Here is a 12572-nt window from a genome sequence, read left to right as displayed (position 1 = left end):
CTCTCTTAATGTGTCATGTTGAAAATAGACTGCTTGCTCTTTGAGCAGGAACAGTGTCTGCACACAGTTTGTGAGATGCTTGCACCTTTTTTGTCTTGAAAAAAATTATAGTAACTAATAAAACTGGTCAATTTTTTTTGACAGAATACTTTCACTTAGAAAATGCAGTTTAGACAAAAATGAATAATATGGGAACATATTGATTTTGATTAACTTTTCAATGGTAAAATCCAGTTAGTTTTATTTTCTTGATTCAATAATGCTGAAACATTTCATTTTGATTCATTTTTTCAACTTTTATATTCTCTGAAAATATTAATGTTATTACATTTCTATCTAAATTTAAAATACTAAATATTATAGAGGTAATATAAAGTAGTTTATCTAAATTTAAAATACTAAATATTATAGAGGTAATATAAAGTAGTTTATATGATATTATGTTCTGATAGTTCCAAATATTTTTTCTCAGTTTTCATTTCTTAGAAAATTTTGAATTTCAGCTTTTAGTTTTGATTCAGAATAAAAATAAATTTTGAAATGTCAGATTCCGGCAAAATAAAAAATCAGGGTAAGCTTTGCCTATCTTGTTCTGTGTCAAGTACTATAATGTTCGTTCCTTGCTGTTGCAAACTAGCTCAGAGCATTCCTTTGTGTCAGGTTTTCCTATCTACTTTCAGATGTCACCAGCCTGTTTTAGGTCCTTCTCTTTCCCACCCTCTCCCTTTTTTAAGACTGATGTTTTAGTATGTCATCAGTCATTAAAAAAATACTATCAAAGGACTAGTGTGTGGATATAATTTAGTCCTCAGTTCATCTGAAATATGCAACCTTCCATATAAGCCTGTTGAAGTTGTAGAATTGGCTCAGTGGGCTGCCAATCTCTTCATCTCAAAGCTATAAGATTGACTAAAGTATTTTCATTTTTTTCCTCATGTTCATATCCATAGCTCTAGGCATGAAATATTACATACTACTTTAGCTGAAACTCCAATACCCACCCCCCATGTATGCCCACAGGTAGAATATGCTTGGAAAAGGAGTTATCATACAGCAGCAAAGGTGGAGATAGTCTTGGAGGAACAATTGGAATTGTTTCTTATTCTGCTAAAATGTTATTAATCTTCTATTATTGTTGTGGTAGCTTCATTATCCAATGTAATATTTTTATCCACAGCCAATTTTTTTTTGTCTTTATGGTTCTTCCAATATCAAATGTAGACTTCAAGTACCTGTGATGGAAGGTCAAGGAATGGTGCAATATTATAAAACAGCCTGTAAAATGTCTATAAATTATATTCAGAAAGCATTTCTGATACCATAGTACACAAATAGTTAGATTACGTTCACAGTCTTAGAATATGTATAGGTAAAAAAAAATGCAATTTTTTGTAACAATTTTTTGTGCAACTGTCTTTTTGTTACAGCATCTAATTAGATTCAGATCCCTTTTTTCCTTTCACTTGAACTAGTATTAGATTAGCTCCCAACAAGAATTAATCAAGAATTGAGCAGGGGGCTGGACTAGATGACCTCCTGAGGTTTCTTCTTACTCTAATAATCTATGATTCTATTCTAATCCCATACTAGTGCAAATGAAGGATAAACCTTGGGTTTATTCAGGATGTTTTAGGATGTCTTTAGAAAAGTTTCTCGGATAAAGGTTTCTTAGCATTTTATCTATTTCAATTTAGATTCCAAGAAAGTTAATAAAATCAGTCTGTTCTGATACATTTAGTGCTGCATAATGACAGATATGTACCATGAACTTAATCTATATGACTCTCGGGCCAGATTACAGCATTTATGACTCTCATGAAACTATTTCAGATAGAGCATTTCAGTCAGCCAGAAAAGAACTCTCCTCCATATGGGGCTGTTGTCAGTGTTGTGCTCTCTGCATGCTGTACTGGCTCTGGCTAGATAGCCTGTACAACAGAAAAAATTGCCCTAGAAGATCACAGACTCAGTTCAGTGGCGAAGGCACTCTGCCTGGTTTATTATCAACAAAGCACAGTAATAGCACCCCATAGAGTCTACAGAGATCTCAGTCATGTATTCCCGTTATAATGGACCAGCTCAGTGAGTAGCAGGACTTTCTGCTCCTCCCATGCCAAAGAAACTCCTCCTGAGACCCCTTGTAGCGGTGCGCTTCACCGCTCCTCTCAAAAACCAACAGGAGACCTCTCTGGGCAAACACCAGTGCCCTTTTATTTTCAGTGTTCCCACCACCTTTTATATACAGTTCAATTCAGCCCAGGTAGCCCCTTGGAGGACAGCTAGCTTCTGTAGCTAGCTGGGAACTCCAGCCTAAGGCTCCTCCCTTTCTTGTTCCCCCCACTGTCTGCAAGCTTTATACAGCCCCCTGGCCCATAAAACCCATAGGTGTTTTTTCTTTAGCCCAGCAATGAGCTACACCCTGCCAGCTCCAATTAATTCCCCTTAATGGGAGCTGGGGCTAACAGGGGCCTAGCCAGGTCTCCTGGCCAGCACCCTGTTACACTCCTCTTTTATACACTGATATAAGTTGTGTGTTGCCCCTCTAATGTGGTTAGTTACTACCCTTTACCTTGTACCTGTTGGTTCAATCATCACCCTGTCATCCTAACCTTATCTTTGGAGTGAGGGGTCAGTGTGTCTCTGTATCATTTTCAGGGAGTATCTTTACACTATAACTTTGCATCAAGGGTTTATGTGAGTACATAGTGTCCAGTAGCTATTAGTGTCTGTTTTTGCAGTGCCAGTCATGTTCTTACCAAGTTCATGTACTGGACAATGAACTTGTAAGCAGGCATTTGCTTTGTAAAAGGGCCTGAGTTTTGCACACAGCCTGAACTTTGCTAACTTTGACAGCAGCAGTGCCTGACTTTTGCGAACTTTAATTCAGGCCTGAGGCCTTGCACTAGGCCCCATGTTTCAGGCTCTCTCTTTCTACTACAGGGGCCTCAATTTGTATCACATTTGTAGCAGGGAAGAACTGAACAATATGTTGGTGCCAGCAATCTGCAGGCTCCTTTTTGCTTTAATAAATAAAATAGCACTATTAAGGTCAGGATTTAGGCACCTGTGGAAGTAGCAGAGTGACACCATCTAATATACTGAAAAATTTACAAAACAAGATGTTCTGATACAAATGGGGTGGTGAGGAGGTAGGGAAGATTGTATCTAGTGTTGTATGCTGAAAAATCTCTCAACTCACAGGACAAAATTCACTCCTGTGCAGCACTTAAATTTCACTTGAACCTTCAAAATTGGGCCCTCTGCCTAACGGTGAATTTCACCTGCAATTTGCAGTGAGGGCTCCTCAGAATTGCTGCACAGTCATCACTTTCAAAGTATGCCATAGACCTTAGCTGCAGAATCTTGCTATACCAGACCTTCTAAGTTGATGGCCATCAGGCCATCTTAATAGACTCAACAGAGACATTTAGGGTGGAAAAAAACAACAACCTATACAAAAGCATATTTAAACATACATTATGGGCTCATTCAACTACCCATTTTTGAAAGCCAAGCATCTTTTCCAATTGCATCTCTTTAGTTGACTGGAAGGCATTCTGCCCATCAACTTGGAATCAATCCTTTTCAGAATAAAGCAGTAGCAAAAATAACAGCAATCAATTTTTATACAGGGAGGTGTTGTTGAAATGTTTTCCTTAAGGGGAAAAAACAGATTTATGAGCATCTGCAGCTGCAGAATATGTTACCTTCCAAAATCTTAAGCTCATTCCTGTGCATGTGTCCCCTTTTTGTATAATTCCCTAGGAAGTCCTACAAAACTCTTCCAACTACACCATAGGGATCCAGCATATTTTAGCTGATGGCACTGAATATGATTCAGGTAGAGTTTCTTGGCAGGACAAATAGCTGGAATAAGAAACAAGCTGCCAAACTCAGCAATGGAAGCAAATAGTACCAAATGAGTTCAACGAGGAACAGATCCAGTGTTTGGAAGGAGAAAATATAGAGGTTCCAGTCATTAAGTAAAATTAATGTTAAGAAGAAACTCTAATGCTGAGGTTGAAAACAAAGCAATATGTCACATCAATGAGTACGAATGCATTTCTAGAAGAAAACCAATGAGTGGAATAATTGTTCAAGCCTCAAGTCCTTCCTCAAGGTGAAGAGCAAACTCAAATCCATCTGCAAGTTGCTGCACATCTCCTGGGAGATATTGTGCACCCTCCATTCTCATTGAATGCAATTTATTTCTATAGATTGTTTCATTATCTCCAGTAGCTATCATTGGCATGAGTACAGTCAATAACAATGTGAATCATTCAGCTACTACAGAGGAATCTTTTCTGACTTTCTGTGGATGGGGAGGCTTTTCTTGAGATGAACAAAGTGTTCCAAAATAGCCTCTGAAAATGTTGCTAGGCACTTGAATGCAGAAGGCTGACTCACTTGACTTGATGCCCATTGGTCCTTTTTGGAAAGTCACAGTAGTTATGTAAAAGCATTCCTGATGGTTTTCAACATGTTCTGAATTCAAAGAGAGTCAAGGTTGCTCAACAGCTTGCAGGATTATGCATCTAGTGCATGCTACAAATGACAGGAAATGGATTGCAGTATTAATATAAACTATAGTATTATTCATTTTAATCAAATTCGAAAAAAAATGTATAGTGTTTAACCTACATCAAAAGCTGAAACTTCCAAGGACATGCTGTGAATAACATTCTAAGGGATAACATATTTTTGCACAGTATTTATTTGAATGTGATGATGAATTTTCACATGGAAAAAGCTCTGGTCTTTTAATTATTATTTTTATTGTCCTGACCCCTCGCTAACTATGTTGATGGTCACCTGGGCTACTGAAGTATTTAGTATTTTATATAATTTCTAAAGCAACTAAGAATGTATCCTTGTATCACATAAATATTTTATATTAGGCACAGCCCTGCTGCAGATGTGATGTTAATAACTGAATGAGCCCATTTGGATTTAATTTGTTTTATGCCAAAGAATCCTTAAAAAACCCAACAACCCTGAAATAGTGTTTTCCTGTAGTGATTTTTTACATATGTGAGTGGTAGTGCAAGTAAGCTGCAATGCATGGAGAATAAATGGTGGGGAATGAAAATGAGGATTTCCAGAAATATCTGTTTGGATTCAGAAAGGGAAACAGGAGCACTGCATAAGTTTTACCGTGATAAGGTTTCACTGTTTTGTTTTGTTTTTTGTTGCTTATACCTTATTCCATTCACAATGTTCCCATCTGCATCACCAGCTTGCTTTTCTTCCCTTAGGACTGCAGGGTGTTTTAATAATAGGCCTCCAAGACCCTTACAGCAACAAGAAGTCTGATAAAATAAAAAGAAAAAAGAGCTGAAGTGATCCCTGGAGAAAGACAACATATTTTCCTATTTTCTTTTCCATTCCACAACAGATTGATGGGCTGAGCTAATAAAAGCCCACTGGCATTCCAGCAAATCCAGATACATTTTGCTTGTCAGGTAGCAGTTAAAAGTTCTAAATATTAGCATTTATAATTTAGTTGTCCTCTGTTTCTTTAAGTGCACTTAAACATATGTAAGCCTAATAATTTAAATTTTCAGCCTGTTTTAGTAGGTACCAGCAGCTAGAGAATGGTATGAAAACTGCTCAGTGGAGATTTCTTTCACCCTTCATTCCACTGGCTTACTGAAAAGAATGTATTTGAATGACTAGAATATTGTTTAGTTTTTAGGCATATGTTCTTAACATTTGGCAGACCTGAAAGTTATGTTAATTCAGATTATGAACCCAAATGCTAACCCAAACAAATTTTGAGCAGATTTAGGCAGAACATGGCATACCCTGAATCAAGACCCCTGCGTGATGACAGGGATCACTTGTTGCTGGTCTTCTTGTATACAGATCAAGAATATTCAGCTGCTGAGTTGGATCCCTTTTTTTCCCCCCCATTAATGAGTTATCTGAACTGCCTTCTTTTTAAAAAATTGATTTCTATTCAGCATATTTCAACAAACACTCAATGTGAATGTATTTCAACCTATAAACTGTTGTGAGCTATTCGCCCTGTGACTATGTCTTCAGTGATTTCCCATTAGAGCACATTGGAAATTTTTCAATAAAACTTTGTCAAAAAATGCTGTTTTGTTAAAATGAAAACTGTACATGAAACAAGGCCAGGTTCAACAAATTTCCTGACTCCAAAAAATATTAGGAAAGCTTTGTTTCAACATTTTCAATATGAAAAAAAACTTTTTTTCAAGTTTGAAATAACTTTTCATTTTGAAATTTAAGCTAATTTGACTGAGAAAAGGTTAAAGGTCAAAATCGAAATGAAAAATTTTATCTGAACCCAAAACAAACAAGCAAACAAAAATGAGTTTTGGTTTGTGAATACTTTTGGAAATTAATTTTTTGTCCTAGTTTGAGATGGGGGGGGGAGGAATAGAATTCTTGCAAATATTTGTGGACTAGGAAAGCCATTTCCCACCCAATTTTGCTTGCTGTTCATTATTCATGATGTGTTACATCAACATGATATTGCTTCTGCACCCTGATTGGATGCTTGAAATGAATAGGGGGAAATTAAAGATTGCCACACTAATACTTCTGGTACGAGTCTTTGTGAACATAGATTTTTTGTGAGTATTCAAAGACTTTGTTTTTCAACAAACATTCTTGAGAGGAAAAATTCACTCATACATATGTCCAGGAAAGTGAATTAAAAGAAGCTGTGTAAGTACGTTTGGAAGCAAATATGTTTTTTATTTGAATAAATGTTTGTGAATACATTTTTGTGATCTTCACATAAGTGTAATCTGGAGGGACTCTGGACCTGTAACATGTATGAAAATTTAGGTTCAGCGTTCATCCAAACTGTAGTTTTTGTGCTAAATTCTTTTCCTCCTAGTCTATGTGCTAGAGGAAGTAGTGTCTTGCTCTTTATTCATTTTTGCTCAGGGAGGGACAATGAGTCACTTTGTTCTCTTTCCCCATAGGATCAAGAGGATATTCTTATTTTCTTTTGTCCTTGTAAAGGTAATATGAGAAGGGAGAAGGCTGCTTTTCTTCTGCAAGGGTCCTCTGGTCATTTCCATTTGTGCAATTGGTGGCTTTGACCTTATCTTCCACAACTTTCTGGAAAGTTGTGTCCATGAGGATTGCATGAATGCTCCCTTGTGATACCAAACATTCAAAGCCTAAAATTATATAAGGGAGTACAACTCCCCAACTGCCCCAGTTCCTTGTTCTCCATCACAAAGCACATACAAAGTTCCTTGCAGATGCCTCTTCAGTGCCCTTTCTCACAATGCCATTGTTTATGAGTAATTAGTATAAGGAGGTAGCAATAAAGTAGAAAAGGTAGAGGGCCTGCCTGGAAAGCCTTTATATCTTCTGGCAGAGCAAAGACGCTCAGTCAGTGTATCATCTCTGCTGTTGAGATGCCACTGTTAGCTTCATGCTTGTGGGTCCTTGGAAGTGAGTTCTCAGGCAACTGAGTGAGTCTGGGAAATATTCTTAAGAGAGTCAAACAAATCCTCAGGCAACCCCTTTAAAAAATTGCAAGTGTCATACATGATATTCAATTTTCAGCAATATTTTGAAGTTAATTCTCAAATGTCAAAAACTTAAGATATCCAGATTCATATTTTTATAATGTATTTGCTGTGAAATACATATTTCAAATAAGATATAAAACTGAGGTCCCGAATGGCCACTTTATGGCACTTTCAAGCGAGCAGTGTGTTCAATGTTAGTCTCAGTGTCCTGGCTAAATTCCAAAACTGGTAATTACATTTTGCTTACCCAGAAATTATGGGAAATTTTATTAGATAAAGTATCCTATGTTTCAGTCATCAGCTAATGTACAGCACTGCTGTGTAATATAAGACCTGTCATTTTAGACCTATGTGAAACTCAGTGGTTGAGTCATTTTGGGGAGAAGGAGAAAAGTTTGGATCACATGAATATGCCTCTTCTGAACATCACTTTATATATTTGGGTATTAAGAAACCTAAAAAAATCAGTCAGACTCAGCCTAAATGATCCCATTTTGGGTTGGTACCATGTGAAATGCAGAGTATTTAAAGAAGTAATACAAAACCATAATTGCCTGCTAGGAACCTGCAGGAACTCCCCTTGACTTCAATGGGAGCAAGATTGGACTTTTTACAAAAATAAAAGGTCAAACCAAGAAACAAATCTTGCCTGAAGACAGAAGAAAAAAGTGCTATTATTCTTGTTCTGTTTATCATTATGTATTAATGATTTTATGTATGTATTTTTGAACACCTCTAACCTTTTTCATTCTTGAAGCAGAAATACTGATAATTCATGAGAATTGCAGACCCCAGAGATGCAAAGAAGGATCAGATGATTATCTGAAGTGACACTATTGTTATGCATAATTACACACAGCTGAATAAAACAACTAACTTCCTAAAGATGCATGAACTAAGGGGGTTCATAAGCATTCTTGTATTTTCTAATTTCCTTCACTATACAACAACTGCCTATGATTACTGAAGTGGAAGCTGTACTTGAAAAATAAATGATCCATCAGCCAACTTGAATGGTCCAGTGGTCAGGGCATGAGACTTGTTGTTGAGAGACCTGGTTTCCGTTTGCAGCTTTGCCATTCACTGGCTTTGTGACAGGGGACAAATGATAGCATTAATTGCTATTGGACTCAGTTTCCCCATTGGTAAAATGGGGATGATAATGCTTAACTACTCCTCAGGTATGCTGTGAGAGTTAATTACTGTAAACGCTTCAGTTAAAACTCTGCACAAATGTAAATCCTGATTTTAAAATAATTTGGGTTCATATCACTTTATACCCATATCATGTACATCGCCGATTACTCTTTCAGTACCATTTGGAATGTAGAAAGATGCTAACAATCTGCTGAGGCATTATGAGACAACAGCCCTTGTTGCTTCATTTAAAGGACATCTTACTCTTTCTTGGCTCTGTAATACATGTTGGGGACAAACACCACAAGCTGGCTAAACTGCAGCATTCAAATTGATGTCCAGGCGGAGGATGCAAAGCCAGACAGCTGTTGCTAAAATATCTGCTGTTGCTGTTGGCACTTCTTCCATTGTTGCTACTCCTGTTCAATGGCCTCCAAGGTCTCAGTGACAGTGATCAGGGTTCTCCCAAGCCAGGAAGATGAAGCCAATTTTTGTAATGAGAAAATTGAAGTGCTAGTGCAGAAGATAACTACCCCCCTGCTGCTTTCTGTAGGATAATGGGACCTTGATGAAGCAAAGTTTGGTACATCAACACAGTATCAGTAAAAAAAAAAAAAAGCAGCTTTGTATAGAAAAAACTGTTTTTGTGCCTTGATTAAGAGGCATAGAATACTTTTAACAACTGTTTGGATTACATTTCAAATGTATGCTTGTTAAATACGTGAATGTATTTAGATGACCAGATGTTTCACTTTGACTGATTAATCCTTTCTCCCCTCCCTAACAGAAGGTCCTGCTGTCCTAGAGATTTTTGTTGGAATGTCCATTGACTTTTTCCTCTTTAGTGCTGTGGGCTCGAGAAGCACAAATACCAGAAAGCAAAGTTGTGTTCTGTTGCTTGTGTCTGAAAACACTATCTTATTTTACAAGAGGTGTAAGAGGAGGTATTGTTCATTAACCAATACTCACAGTCAAACCAATTATTTATTTCCTGAAAGCAAAATGTTCTCTCACAAATAACCGCTATGGGAATTCTGATTACATATTGATATTGTATTTTTGATATTATAATATGTATCTGATTACATATTATTGATATTACCATTCTTATATCTCACCAAATTCCTTAAAATGCAGAGCAGAGGCTCAGATATTCTGCAGTGTTAGAGGCTCTATTCAGAAAAGTAATTAAACATGTGCCTAACCCCATTAAATGACAGAGGATCATCATGACTGGGGCTCTGTTGAACACATAGCAAGAGCCAGTCCCTTCCCTGAAGAACTTAGGGCTTGTCTATACTTACAACTAAATCAGTGCTGATTTAGTTGTAAGTATAGACAAGTCCTAAGTGTTGTGATCGATGCAGCGGTGTTGATTTAGCAGTTCTGGTGAAGACCCGCTAAGTCAATGGGAGAGCGCTCTCCCGTCAATGTCTGTGCTTCAGCTCCCAGCATAAGGTAAATCGGCGGAATAGCATCTCAGTAGATACCACTGTAAGTCGACCTAAGTTAAAGTCAACTACGTAACTGAAGTAGTGTATCTTAGATCAACCTACAGCTTATTAGACAAGACAGAAAAAGAGCAGGAGAAAGGAAATAATTATTATCCCCATTTTACAGATGGGGACCTGAGGCACAGAGATCAAGGTCACACAGGAAGAACTGGAGCAGAATTCAGATCTCCTGAGTCCCAGTTGAGTGCCTTACCCACAAGACTGGAGCCATGTTGGAACCAGAATGTCCTTTTCATAGGAAATGATGCAATTTTGAAATTTGTTTTAATTCCAAATTAGAACAAGAACAAAAAACTTTGAAATTTCCAACAAAATTAAATGTTAAAAAAAGTCTTTTGGATCCATCAAAGCATTCAATTTTTATAAAATTGACATTTTTTTCCTGATTTTGACTTTTTAAATTTTGTTTTCAATTTATAGTATAATATAAAATATAAATACAGAAATAATTATTTTAAAAAGTACTTGAGAAACAAAAAGTTTAAGTGTTCCAATATAAAGTGAACCATTCCGTTTTGATATCCTAATGCTTCACTTCAATTTTTGTCTAAACTAAATGTCACTGAAATTGAGACCTACGTGTGGAAATTTTTGAGTTTCACAAAACGGCATTTCCCAACAGAAAACTTTCAGTTGGGAAATTTTCCATCAGCTTAATACAAGACCATCCTTTTGCTCTAATATGTGGGTGCTTTGACAGCCAACTCGCATGTTCTAGGTGATTCTCATACAGCCTCAGAAAATGAGAGAAAATGGTATTAACAGATGCACAAGCACACCTTGGGATTGAATGTATTAGAAATGGTAGACACAGAAATGTGATAACACTCCTTACTGTCAAGCTTTCATCTGTACCTGTGGTGTCCATCTGCCACTTGTTGGCATTGTACTTTGTTCCATTGTGAGCATCTCCCACTATTGTAGCGAGGTATCTGCATTCATATGAGTTTAGTGAAGTTTTTTTTTCCTTTACAATGCAAATGACAGTGTTTTCTTGAAACTATTCACAAGTCTGTCTAAATCCTATTTACCTCTTTATTTTCTATTGCTAAATATAGAAACAAAGAAATACTGCACAATAGAGAAGAGCAGATAATATAAAAAACGAGTCTCTACACTAAACTCTGCATGACTCGTACTCTAAGCTCCTGTGACATGATGCAAAATGGTGCATCTCTAATTACTGTGGATTACATACCCTCTCTCAGTTAGGAGGATAAAAACTTTAGCAAGCATCCTCTCTCAAAATGTGATAAACATTGACAAGTCCATTTTGTTGTATAACATTGTGTTGATAGTACTGTAGTGTTTTCAAAGAGAATACGAAAAAAAATAATTTAACAGGCTATTTACTCAGTGATTCTTCATCAATGGGGAAAAAAAAAATCAAAGCCAAAGTTATACTGCAATAATTTGAATTCATTTGTGGCATATAGTATACATCAACCTAAGTGAATTTTTTTTTAAATAAGGCAAAAACTCTGAAGTTATATGCCTTGCCTTATAATTTTCCATACTTACCTATTTAATAATTATAATTAAGTAGTTAATACAAGCTTCTGAAGTAGATAATTGTTATATCATTTCACCTACTTATGAATGGTAGCCACTTCTGGAGTGGAACACAGCAGCTGCTGGACAGTCAACAATTACACTACATATCAGTTTAGCCAAGAAAACTGTAATTAGTTAAAGCCATAGGAGAAATTTTAGGTATTCCTGCATTGGAGCTTGGTCAAGATACCAGGGTTATCATCACTAGCTACCCTTACTAAAAACACTATGGGTCTTCTTTTTTTATAATACCGGTAATAAAACAATAATGTAAGATAAATGTAATTAATGCATTTTAAATAAATAACTACAATGCTTGGTACCTTGGTTTTGTGTCATTTCACAGATTCCTCCTCCAAAATTAGCTTGTTCCCTATCACTTGTGACGGGGCAAGGCCAGATGGCTATAAAAAAAGTAGTGGGAGACAGATGTGTTAGCCCCAGGTTAAACCAATCCCTGTTAACAGAATAAGTAAATGGAAGCTGCTCCAGGTCAATTAAGACACCTGGGGCCAATTAAGATCTTTCCAGAGGCAGGGAAGATAGCTAGGTTGATTGGGACACCTGAAGCCAGTTAGGGGCTGGCTGAAACTAGTTAAAAGCCTCCCAGTCAGTAAGAAGCACGTGTCAGGAGCTGTAGGAGGAAGCTATGCTGTTGGAGGAACTAAGCAGTATGAATCCATATCAGGTGCAAGGAAGGAGGCCTTGAGGTAACAGTGAAGGAGATATTGAGTGGGGGCCACTATCAGGAAGTGGCCCAGGGAATTGTACACCTCCTATTTCCAAAAAAGTCAGCTACCATAGCTGCTATTATTAGGGTTCCTGGGCTGGAGCCTGAAGTAGAGGA

At 36.9% G+C, this 12572-nt stretch overlaps 1 long non-coding RNA gene across 1 annotated transcript; it reads right to left on the bottom strand.

The window, feature by feature from the left end:
• Positions 1-2069: 2069 nt before the first annotated feature.
• Positions 2070-12159, bottom strand: LOC123364867. Its single transcript, XR_006577318.1, has 3 exons — positions 12049-12159; positions 5200-5309; positions 2070-4545 (listed from the first exon to the last, which is right to left on the bottom strand). It is a non-coding gene; the product is annotated as an uncharacterized LOC123364867 (long non-coding RNA).
• Positions 12160-12572: the final 413 nt, after the last annotated feature.

This window comes from Mauremys mutica, chromosome 2, assembly GCF_020497125.1.
Source record: "Mauremys mutica isolate MM-2020 ecotype Southern chromosome 2, ASM2049712v1, whole genome shotgun sequence".
NCBI lineage: Eukaryota > Metazoa > Chordata > Testudines > Geoemydidae > Mauremys > Mauremys mutica.
This window is presented reverse-complemented; position numbering and strand designations above follow the sequence as displayed.